We start from the raw sequence: 12331 nt of genomic DNA, 5'->3' as shown, positions 1-12331 counted from the left end.
GCCTAGACATTACTGATGTCAGGCAAATAATCAGCAGTCAGATGGGGTTAAAAGGATATTTTGGCACTGTTTTGTTGTTTTACTGAATGGTGCATTATCCTTGTGATATAGTAATAGTTCAATATCTAAAATCTGTGTAGACTGTACTGCCCGTCCACCCTCAGGGGCCCAGCAACGGCCCCCAGAAGAGCAAAAGAAAGCACATTTCAAATGGCTGTAACTCAAAGTCCGGTTAGTGTATCAAAGAGACAATATGAAGGACAACTGCTTATGCTATGTTTACTAAATAATGTTGGGCACAGTTTTCAGACATATATGGCAAGCTGGCATAAAGGTTATTTTAAAAGTGCTCACAGTAAAATATCAAATTGCAACCTATCCCTCATATATGTCATAAAGGTTTGCACAATTAACAAATTTAGATATCCAGTTGCCCATTAAAGATATTATTTATTTAACATTTACTGTTTCATTACTAAACGTTTTAAACTACATTACCCACATATCTCTGTCATTATATCAATGGAACAGAAACATTGTGCTGTAGTTCATTGAAATGTGCAGACATGCTTAGGGTTAGGGTTGGGATCTCGGTAAAAGAGAAATTTCTTACAACATAGAGACACTTTCTAGTTACCTTAATGTATAACTAACGTAATAATAACACCAAAACATACTTTGTAACATGAAGCGCTGTTTTATATGGGTTAAAAGATAGTCCAATCACAGCGAGTTCTGCGATAAAGTCACAGCCAATAACAACCCAGCTGAACAGATGCGTCACACTTACTTGCCCAATTATGGTAAATGATGACAGATCTCTTCCAGTTCCGGCTGCAGGGATAGATTCCTTAAATATTTAATATTTGGGCTGTTAAATATGTATTGATTCTAATTAAATTATAAAACTCACATTTAAAAACAAAAAGACTCCTTTGTGTGGTTACCATCCAAAAACGTTGGATTCATATGATCATGACACAAATTTGCTTATTTGATTAGACTGATGCATACATTTGAAAGAGAAAGCAATGGCACAATGGCAGGGTAGTTTGCAGTTTTTTTAAAATTAAAGATAATTGCATGTACTAAAGTGCTTCTAACATTTGCAGTGTATGTATAGTATATCAAGTTTATTATATGACAAAATGTAACAAAAGCATAATGAATGCACACAATTTTTAAAGCAAATTCCAATATTTAATGTCAAACTGTTTAAAGACAAATGTAGTGCCAAAACTACTGCACAACAGAATAAAAATCAGTTAATTGTAAACAAAACATAAAATCCAGATACAGGGGCAATCTATTATTCTGACACATACAGTTACTTTAAAAAAATCGCTGATGAAGTTATATTTTTACAAACCACGAGTTGAAATTCAACTTTGTTATGTGAAAATATATTTGTTTCTTCCCTTTAAAGAACAAATAGGTGAAAACTTAAGCACAACATTTTACATTCTCAACTTTAATTCTATACCCTTGTGATTATTGGTCAGTTTTATTGTAACTAAATGAAAGGAAATCTAAAATAGTTAATTATTATAAATGTCAGCAAGAAAAGGCTTCTAAAAAATACATTCACAGGTAGGCCTGTATTACAATTACATTAACCAGGTAGTCATACAATGATAACATAGATGTAGTTATGGTGGATAAATAGTGACCACTGTAATTAAAGGTTTAATGAAGCTACATGTAAGACATTAAGTCCATCTAAATGTAAAGGTAACAAACTCACAGAATAATGTCCAGTTGTCAAGTGTGTCATTTTTTGTAATACTCTTTCAGCACCAAACAGAACTCCATAAATATTGCTTGTTTCAAAAGGTTTTCCTGAACACTCTCACTATCTTCAATTGTTCGGACAAACACCGGCTATATACACTTGAAGAAATATACATTTGACTATTGCACCATGAAGTCGCTGCATGACTAGAACTAGATGATGTCAATGAATATGTCCTTTACCAAAACTCCTGAAGAGCACTGAAGCTTATTTGATAAAGGCATTAGGCAGACCTCAAGTACAGTTTATGAAGATGAAAAACTAAATTCTTTAACAATATGGAAAAAGATAAATGACTATTTTAAATAATGGTTCTGCATATATCAGAGATCATAAGAGTGGGACTCCACATGCAGACTTTCAGAAACTGTGACAGAGCAAAGGGAGCACCTCGCTGGACACATCCTACGCATGCCCAAACTACACAACAGAAAAACAGTTATGAAGTGGACACCACTATAGGAGGATGCAGGAGACAGGGAAGACCAAGGAAGACATGGAGACAGATGTTTCACGGACACCTGAAGAATGTCAGTGTCCCATGGGAAGATGAGGAGAACTGGTCCACGGATCGAATATGTTGGAGGACACTTGTTGCCCAATGTGCCCAGCACAGGACTTGATGATGATGTTGTGAGTTTATCCATAACTGTGGGATATTTTTCTGTAAGGAGTATTGGATAATTAAATGTTAAATGCATTTATGTAATAAGCTCACTGATATGTGGTCATTTCTATGAAAACAAGCATGTCTTTAATAGCAAGCAATAATCATATAAACTTGTTTAAAAATAACACGATTTACATGCAAACGGGACAGTTATCAGCAGTGTAACTGATCTGATTACGACAAAATAATCGAGTATCTGATGTCATGTGACAAGTCAAATTAGCTTTTCCACTCTTGCAAACAGAGGAAGGTTATGAGTTGTGGAGAGACATCATGTATCATTGGAACATCAACAGACAGGATCCAAATTGTTATAATTTTAATGAATACAATGCAATTAATATAAACTTTTCTGATAGTGTATGGGACGTCCGACTACTTTCCAAGAAGGTGTGCAACTGATTTACAAATATGGAGATAAATATGTACAGGAATTGAGGCACTAGCCATTGACAGCACTAGGAGTAAAAGCTGCATGATTATGTACAAGTATTGTACGAATTTGACAACTTGTTAAATCTTGTGAATTATTAAGACTTTGAGACTATGTTTGTACTGATTGGGCTTTGGGTTTTGTAAGAAAAGGTTTAAGAAACAACAAATGCTTGATAAAATGTTTGATTTAGGGTTAAAACCAACACATACATACCATTGCGAATATTTGCCTTTGCAGCTTTTCGTCTCCTCTGTTTACTTCTCCTCAAACAATAATGAGCTGACTGAGTCCGAAAGGCCCTTTTGGTCTTTTCAGCTGAAAAAAAGAGAAAAGAAAATATCTTTATGTAAAATATATCGGATTATTTAATGGAAAAATTACTGATTTAACTTACAAATATTTCTTGTTACATTATTTGCCATTAAAAGAATGATAAGTGTTGTGATTAATATGCATTTACAACAAATATCACTTTAAAACTAACAATACTAAGGTAAAAGCACAGACAGTTTTGTTACTGTCCTTTTACCACACCTATCACAGTAAAACTAAGGTTACTGTGGTAAAAGCATGGTAAGTGTTGTGGTTACTGTGCATTTACAACAAATATTACATTAAAACTACAAATAATGTGGTAAAAGCATGGTAAGTGTTGTGGTTAATATGCATTTACAACAAATATCACATTAAAACTACAAATAATGTGGTAAAAGCATGGTAAGTGTTGTGGTTAATATGGATTTACAACAAATATCACATTAAAACTACAAATAATATGGTAAAAGCATGGTAAGTGTTGTGGTTAATATGCATTTACAACAAATATCACATTAAAACGTACTCGGTTACTAACGTAACCTCGGTTCTCTCTAGAGAAGGAACGAGTACTGCGTAATATCTTACGCTATGGGGAAAACCTCTTTTCCACGAGATATTGAAGCCAAAAATTATCCTTTAATTTTGATTAATGTAAAACGCTGTGCGGCAGCGTGCAGACATAGGCAAGACGGCTCGCGTGCCTATTGGCTGCCCTGCGGCAACAGCAGCAAGCCTATCGAGAGAGGCCCTGCGTGACGTGACATCCAATGGGGGTGCTTCGCGCCCATTTCGTCGCGTCCCGCCAGAATAGGTGTGGCCTTGGCCTATAAATACGCTCGACGGGCTGATACAAACTGGTTTTCAACGCTGAAGCGAACCAGCGCTGTTGTATGCACGGCAGGATACGCAGTACTCGTTCCCTCTCTAGAGAGAACCGAGGTTACGTTAGTAACCGAGTACGTTCTCTTACGAGAGTATCTCTCGTACTGCGTAATATCTTACGCTATGGGGAACACAATGTAAGACGCCGTGCGTACTGGGATCCGACACCAAAGTCCCAAGGGCAGTAGCCCGGGGCTCATATAGTGCATAATCACCGTAGACTCACAGAGAGTCGGAGAAGAGAGGCTACCAGCATCATTCCCCACGAAATAGCATCCCATAGGAGCTAGTTATGTCAACAGTATATCCCGCAGACAGGGTGAATGCGTTCAGCCTGAACTGGGCAAAAATACGGGCTATTCAACACCCATGGAGCTGTTCCATCGATCAGTGAGCGATACAAAACTCAGCATTCTGCGCCGGCGCAGCGGGACAGATAGTACTGAATTCTAGACCGACAGCAGCTTGGCCTGTAAGGCGGGAACTTCTAGGTTATAGAACCTTATAAATGTAGACGGCGAGGCCCAGCCCGCCGCCATACAGATATCATGCAAGGAAATCCCACTAGACCACGCCCACGAAGAGGCCACGCCTCTCGTGGAGTGCGCTCTGACACCCAAAGGACACTGCAGGCCCTTAGAAGTGTAAGCCAGCGCTATGGCATCGACTATCCATCTGGATAGGCTCTGTTTTGATGCGGCTAGTCCCTTGGAGCGTCCGCCAAACAAAACAAAGAGCTGCTCGGTCTGCCTGAAGACAGACGAGCGGGACACATAAGCCCTCAGCGGCCTGACGGGGCAAAGGAGATTAGCATCCGCTTCCTCATTGTTCACCGGGAGGGCGCACAGGGAAATAACCTGGGCCCTGAACGGTGTGTTGAGGGATTTTGGCACGTACCCGTGCCTTGGTTTGAGTATGACTTTTGAGTCATTAGGCCCAAACTCAATACAGGACGCGCTTACTGAAAGCGCTTGCAAGTCCCCCGCGCGCTTCATTGAAGCAAGAGCCACAAGAAATACCGTTTTGAAAGACAGGTGCTTCATGTCTGACAAATGGATTGGCTCGAATGGGGCACCTTTCAGGGCTTCCAGAACCGTAGAAAGGTCCCACATAGGGACTGAGGGAGGTCTGGAAGGATTCAGCCTCCAAGCTCCCCTGAGGAATCGCACGACGAGGTCGTTCTTCCCCAGTGACTGGCCAGACGTCGGTTTTGCAAACGCCGCTATGGCCGCCACGTATACTTTGAGCGTGGACGGGGTTCTACCCTTATCCAGCAGCTCCTGAAGAAAGGAAAGCACTTCCGTAACCCCGCAGTCTACGGGTGAAAAGCCCTGAGCTTGACACCAGGTAGAGAACACTGACCATTTGGAGGAGTAGAGCCGTCTAGTAGACGGGGCCCTAGCCTGCGTGATCGTGTTTAACACTCCCTCCGGGAGGTTAGCGGGTACCCGTTGATGGCCCACACATGTAGGGACCATAACTCCGGGCGAGGATGCCAAATCGAGCCCTTTGCCTGAGAGAGGAGGTCTCTCCTCACCGGTATCGGCCACGGGGCAGTGCTGGCCAGCTGCATCAGGACTGGGAACTAGGTTTGGTTCGTCCATAGCGGAGCCACGAGCAGCACTGGGCATCCATTTTCCCTGATTCGTTCCAGCACTTGAGGCAGGAGCGAGACGGGGGGAAAAGCATAGAGGGGGCGTCGGGGCCATACGTGGGCCAGCGCGTCCCTGCTCTTGGAGAAAAAGTTCGGACAGTTAGCGTTTTCCTGGGACGCGAACAGGTCCACCTGCGCTCTGCCGAATGTCTCCCACAGCAGTTGGATCGTCTGCGGGTGCAGCGACCATTCCCCTGCTGGGACATTGTTTCTGGACAGTCTGTCTGGTCCCAGATTCAGGTGACCAGGCACATGCGCTGCTTTCAGTGAAAGCAGGTTGTGCTGAGCCCAGCCCAGGGAAGCGTTTCGTCAGCCTGTAAAGGCTTCGGGACCTGACGCCGCCCTGGTGATTTATGTACGCCACCACTGACATGTTGTCCGACCGGACTAAGACGTGGCGGCCTTTTATCTGGGGACAAAAACGCCTTAGCGCGTTGTCTACTGCCAGCATTTCTAGACAGTTTATGTGTAGGAGCTTCTCCCGTTCTGACCACTGGCCAAAGAACGGTCTGCCCTCGAGCAGCGCTCCCCACCCCGAGGTGGAGGCGTCCGTGGACACCACCATCACACTCGAGGGAGTCCCCAGACTCACGCCTGACTGGTACCAGTCGGCTTTTTTCAAGGTTTCAGAGCCGAGACGCATTTCCTGTCGACCCTGAGGCGAAACAGACCAGCGGCCCAAGCCCCGTGCGGAACTCGTGCTTTCAGCCATAACTGCAGTGGGCGCATGCGAAGCAGGCCCAGCTGAAGTACTGAAGATGCTGAGGCCATGAGGCCCAGCATTTTCTGAAACCGTTTGAGCTGGACTATAGAGCCGCGGCGGAAGGATTTCACGGCGCGCTGAATGTTCAGTCCTCGCTCCGGCGACAGACGTGCTGTCATAGACAGCGAGTCCATCACTGTTCCCAGAAAGGAGATTTTCTGGCTGGGAGACAGCGAACTCTTCGCCCAATTGACTGTGAGACCCAAATTCTCGAGATGCTCGAGTAATGCGGTCCTGTGTTCTATGAGCTCTGATCGTGATCGAGCTAGAATCAACCAGTCGTCCAAGTAGTTCAAAATTCACATGCCCTGAAGTCTCAGGGGTGCGAGAGCCGCGTCCATGCACTTCGTGAATATACGGGGTGCTGGAGACAGGCCGAACGGTAGGACTGTGTATTGATATGCCTGGCCCTCGAAGGCGAATCTCAAGAATCGCCTGTGACGTGACGCAATCTGTATTTGGAAATAGGCGTCTTTCAGATCTATTGACATGAACCAGTCTCCCTGGCGCACGTGCGCGAGGATTTTGCTGGTTGTCAGCATTTTTAACTTGCGTTTCAGAAGCACTTTGTTCAATTGTCGCAGATCTAGAATGGGTCTGAGACCCCCGTCTTTTTTCGGTACCAGAAAATATCTGCTGTATACACCCCCTTCGCTCTGAGCCTGAGATAAAGGTTCTATGGCCCCTTTGCTCAGTAGTTTCGCTATTTCGGTTCGAAGTAGATGAGATACTTCATTGTCCACCGTGGTTTCGACACGCGCCGTGCAACGTCGGGGACGTCGAGCGAACCTTAGCGAATAGCCTCTCTTTATAGTGTTCAACACCCATTCTGATACCCCGGGAAGCATTGCCCATGCATTCGCGTGGATAGCTAGAGGCAGAATGATATCCGGGCTCTGGCCGCGGCACAGCGGCGGCTGCAGAGCTTCGGTGTGCTGAGACATGAACACTGTGTTTAAAGTGCGCGAGGCGGGGGGCGCGCCGATCACGGCGGGCAGCCTGTTCGCACTCGCTTTCTCTATGACAAATTGTGGAGAGAGAACGAGCGGGACAAACCCCGTAGGGTTCAGCGTGTCTGTGAGTGAATGTGGGCGCGGGACAGCGGGCACATTTACTGCACTGAAAACACCGTTGGCTTGCGCTGACTGAATATGTGTTGGTTTCGTTTTTACAGAAACCGTGGGACACGCACTGTGTAGTGTTTGTGGGCACTGTGTCGTGGGCACATTCACTACGTTTGCACAATCGACATGAGTCGATTTTATTTGTGCTAGCCCTGAACTGTGGCGGGCTGTGTCTGTGTGTGGGAATGGGCACTGTGACGTTGGCATTCTTACAACACTCATAACACCATCGGCTATGGCCGGGACACCAGAAAATACACTCTTTATTGGATTTATCTGGGTCGCCGTAAAAATGGCGTTAATGTGCAGGCAAGCGGGCTGTGTTACCGGCTTGTTTACTGCGAAATACACTGGAACAGTCACATTGTTTGGAACTGAACGAGCGAGAGGTTTCGGTGGAGTCTGGCCGCGGCGAGACTTAAACACCGTGGGTCTTAGCTGACTGTATGTGTGTTGGTTTCGTTTTACAGAAAACGTGGCACATGCAGTGTGTAGTGTTTGTGGGCACTGGGTTGTGGGCACATTCACTACATTTAATGCACAATTGACATGAGTCGATTTCATATGTGCGAGCCCTGCACTGTGGCGGGCTGTGTTTGTGTGTAGAAATGAACACTGGGCTGTGGGCATTTTTATTACACTCAAAACACCATCGGCTGTGGCCGGAATACCAGACAATACATTGCTTATATGATTTTTCTGGGTCGCCGTGGAAACAGCATTTGTGTGCAGGCAAGCGGGCCATGGTACCGGCTTGTTTACTGCAAAATACACTGGAACAGTCACATTTTCTTGGAACTGAACGACCGAAAAGTATCAGTGCAAGTCTGGCCGCGGCAAGACTAAATTTTATCTGCTGCGAGAGCTGGGATCGAACACGGGTCTCCCGTGCGATGGCTGTAGGTTTCGCCACTGAACCACAGGGGAAAACGACAAAAGCTTAAAATAGCTCGAGCACATAATAGAGCGTCATCACAGTTTTGTGTGTGTTGGCGTTTGTTTGCATGCGTGCGTGTTATACAACAGGCTCATTGCTGCAATATTGACATTTTCAGCCGCTCAAACTAAGAGGAACTGAGAAATGTTTGAGAAATGGAGATTGGTCCGGCCTCGGCGGGACTAAAAATACACTCTATCCTCATTTCGCCGATGACGCATGCCCACGGGGGGCGGGGTAGCTTTCTTATAATGTAAAGAAAGCTAGCCGCGGTTTAATGCTGGCCCGTTTCCCTGACGACTCGCGGGCAGAAGGGGGAGATCCACAGAGCTCGCCCAATACTCACTGTCCGACGCGGGGATATAGCAGCTGGCCTCCTCTACAGATGCAGCTATCTCGTCGTCATTAATGGCGGAAGCGGCGGCGCGCAGCGGCCGTTGTCCGTCAGTGAGCGACTCGATTGAAGCTGGTGAAGCTGGCGGGCGAACCGGCGAGCTTTCACGGCTGGAGAAGGATCGGGGACCCGCTGAGTACGGCGCTTTGCGGCGCGGCACTACAGCGGGCGGGAGTCTCACTCACCATGGCAATAGCTGGCCTCCTCTACCGATGCAGCTATCTTGTCGTCACTAATGGCGGAAGCGGCGGCGCGCGGCGGCCGTTGTCCGTCAGTGAGCGACTCGATTGAAGCTGGTGAAGCTGGCGGGCGAACCGGCGAGCTTTCACGGGCTGGAGAAGGCTCGAGGACCCGCTGAATACGGCGCTTTGCGGCGCGGCACTACAGCGGGCGGGAGTGCAGACTCGGAGAGAAAATGCCAGGCAAGTCCTCAGAGTCACCATGGCAATAGTTCCACAGGAACGAAGCGTCTTCAAAAAGACGCTTGCTCTTTTAGAACAGATACAAAACAGAGATAGAGTGTGAGTCGCAGCGGCGAACACACACTCAGCAGTGAAAAGGATATGAACGCCGGAAAGCGTAGCAGGTACGGCGGCTGAAGGCGGCGAGGTGTAGGCCAGCGACTTCAGGCTCGAAGGCTCGTCCCGCAGAAGGCTTACAATCAGACGGCGCGGCTTCTCACTCCGGATCCAGCGATGCAGTAGTGCTTCGCTGAAGAGTTGAAAATCAGTTTGTATCAGCCTGTCGAGCGTATTTATAGGCCAAGGCCACGCCTATTCTGGCGGGACGCGACGAAATGGGCGCGAAGCACCCCCTTTGGATGTCACGTCACGCAGGGCCTCTCTCGATAGGCTTGCTGCTGTTGACGCAGGGCAGCCAATAGGCGCGCGAGCCGTCTTGCCTATGTCTGCACGCTGCCGCACAGCGTTTTACATTAATCAAAATTAAAGGATAATTTTTGGCTTCAATATCTCGTGGAAAAGAGGTTTTCCCCATAGCGTAAGATATTACGCAGTACGAGAGATACTCTCGTAAGAGAACTACAAATAATGTGGTAAAAGTATGGTCAGTGTTGTGGTTAATATGGATTTACAACAAATATCATATTAAAACTACAAATAATATGGTAAAAGCATGGTAAGTTCTGTGGTTACTGTCCTTGTACCACACCTATCACAGTAAAACTAAGGTTACTGTGGTAAAAGCAAGGTAAGTGTTGTTTTTGTGATTCTACTACAAATATCACTTTGGAACTAATTGTACTAACTTACTTTAAACCTAATTTGAATATTATTAACTGATAGAAGGTATAGGCCTATAGCACGACACGTGACAGATAGTGTTTAATCACCTTGTTTTGAATTAAAAAAGCAATGAAACGCAAAGCCTCCGTGGAGATGACAGATAATGCAGTGACTGAACATGAGCTAATCTGATTCATTTCGACCATCAGAAAAGACATTATATCAAACATTATTAGGACAGTGTATTTTGCTACTTACCAACATCTGGCACACATGAACTGATGCCAAATATCGCGATGTGTTCGGAAGGAGACTTCTTCAACGCGATTTCCTACTGATAAAATTTGTGTAGTCGTTTATACTTTTTTTTTTAAATCAATAAACAGCAAAGCAGTCCAGCTTCCCTGGCAATAAGACCGAAATAATAACATTAAAATGAATACATATATAAGCCTAAACATGATAAGATATCGTGAATAAATGTCGATTAAACAGCTGCCCGACTGGCAGAAAGAATCGTGCATTACATTAGTAAAAAAATAAATAAAATAAATAAATAAAAATGCTGATATCACGAAAATAACGTAATAAACGTGTCAGTATCACGAACCAGTAGATTAAATGACGTGACCATATCACGAACTGCCATGAGACTTGGCTGTGTGGCACCTCAAAAGCGTGGAAAAAATTGCTAATTTATATTAAAATGCGTGTATAGGGCTACTGAGAAGTCTGTACATTACTCATATTATTGTTTTTATAACCTTTATTTAACCATCTGGAACGGAGAAAAAATGATACCACTTAGCGCCTCTAGTGGACTTTTCACTCGAAAAGTGCAGGGAAACGTACCTGGAGGTACGTATTTCAGGTTTTGCAAAAACGTAGGGTGAGTAACGTATTTCCAATGAGCCTGGGTTGCGAAATGCGGTCAGTGCTTAACTCAAGGAACTTCCCGGATCAATATTCTTGAGCTAAACGTTGTTAAAACACAAACGGCACCTATTCACAATCACAGTAACCTATACAATGAGCTACAACCCAATTTTCCTCAAAACGAGCTTTATAATATAAGCTAAATGGATATGTATGTGCAGGCGGCTGAGAGACAGGTCAAGGGACCATCTGCAAAGTGCAATATAACCCAAAAAACGATTACAGCATCAACTCATATTCAAAAATACAAAAATAGTCATTAACTTCAATGTTACAAACTGTAGTGCCACCCAATTCAGCTTACACATCAATGGTGACCCACTGGTCATACTACAGTGCTTTTGCACATTTTATATTATGAAAAATATTCAATAACTTCACTGTAACACAACCAAATTTAGTTCACACATCACTGCATTGGTTATACAACACTTTGTCTTCAAAATGCATAACTTTAAATGTAACTGTTTTATCCAAAGGTACACATTTACATTCTTATGAGCTCTTGCTCTTCCCTGGGAATCAAACCTATGACCTTGGCATTGCAAGCACCAATGCTCTACTGTTTGAGCTACAGGAAATCTAGTATGGAAAGTATTTGCACATAAAAAATAAGTAGGCCTATTATTTACACAAATTATATTTGTTCTGTGCCCAGCTAAAATTATAGTTACAAATATCTTTGCGAGGGAACGCAAAACTTTTGCGAGGGAACGCAAATATCTTTGCGTGGGAACGCAAATAACTTTGCCAGGGAACGCAAAACTTTTGCGTGGGAACGCAAAGTTTCTCGGGGGAACGCAAAAGATTTAAAAAAAAAAATCTCCCATCCTAAATTTTTTCCCACCACCACGTCCCTTTAGGGGCTCCGTAGAAACCAAATTAATAAAGGTAGACTTAAATGATTCCTTATCCTATAACACCCTCTAGTGGGCAATGTTAATATAACAGTCTTCATATTTTAGTTGAAATAGTTGATGGTTTCGAGTAGGGGTTATAATACCAAAAAAATAATTTTAGATGTATGAATTTCTGATGCTTGGGAGGACAGGAGGAGCTGAGCAATTATTTATATATATATATATATATATATATATATATATATATATATATATATATATATATATATATATATATATATATATATATATATATATATATATATATATATATATATATAT

General features: G+C 44.0%; 2 long non-coding RNA genes across 2 annotated transcripts in view; one reads left to right on the top strand and one right to left on the bottom strand.

Moving 5' to 3' along the window:
* LOC143732905 (uncharacterized) overlaps nucleotides 1–12331 on the top strand; it is a 376949-nt gene that overhangs the window by 2078 nt on the left and 362540 nt on the right. The window lies entirely within an intron of this gene.
* Nucleotides 2293–10637, bottom strand: LOC143732904 (uncharacterized). The gene is made up of 3 exons (XR_013201197.1): nucleotides 10473–10637; nucleotides 3112–3213; nucleotides 2293–2456 (listed from the first exon to the last, which is right to left on the bottom strand). It is a non-coding gene; the product is annotated as an uncharacterized LOC143732904 (long non-coding RNA).

The sequence above is a fragment of the Siphateles boraxobius genome, unplaced genomic scaffold, assembly GCF_051911475.1.
Source record: "Siphateles boraxobius isolate OS27281-9 unplaced genomic scaffold, OSU_SipBor_1 9, whole genome shotgun sequence".
Classification (NCBI taxonomy): domain Eukaryota; kingdom Metazoa; phylum Chordata; class Actinopteri; order Cypriniformes; family Leuciscidae; genus Siphateles; species Siphateles boraxobius.
Note: the sequence above shows the minus strand (reverse complement) of the source record. Positions and strands in the feature narration are given on the sequence as shown.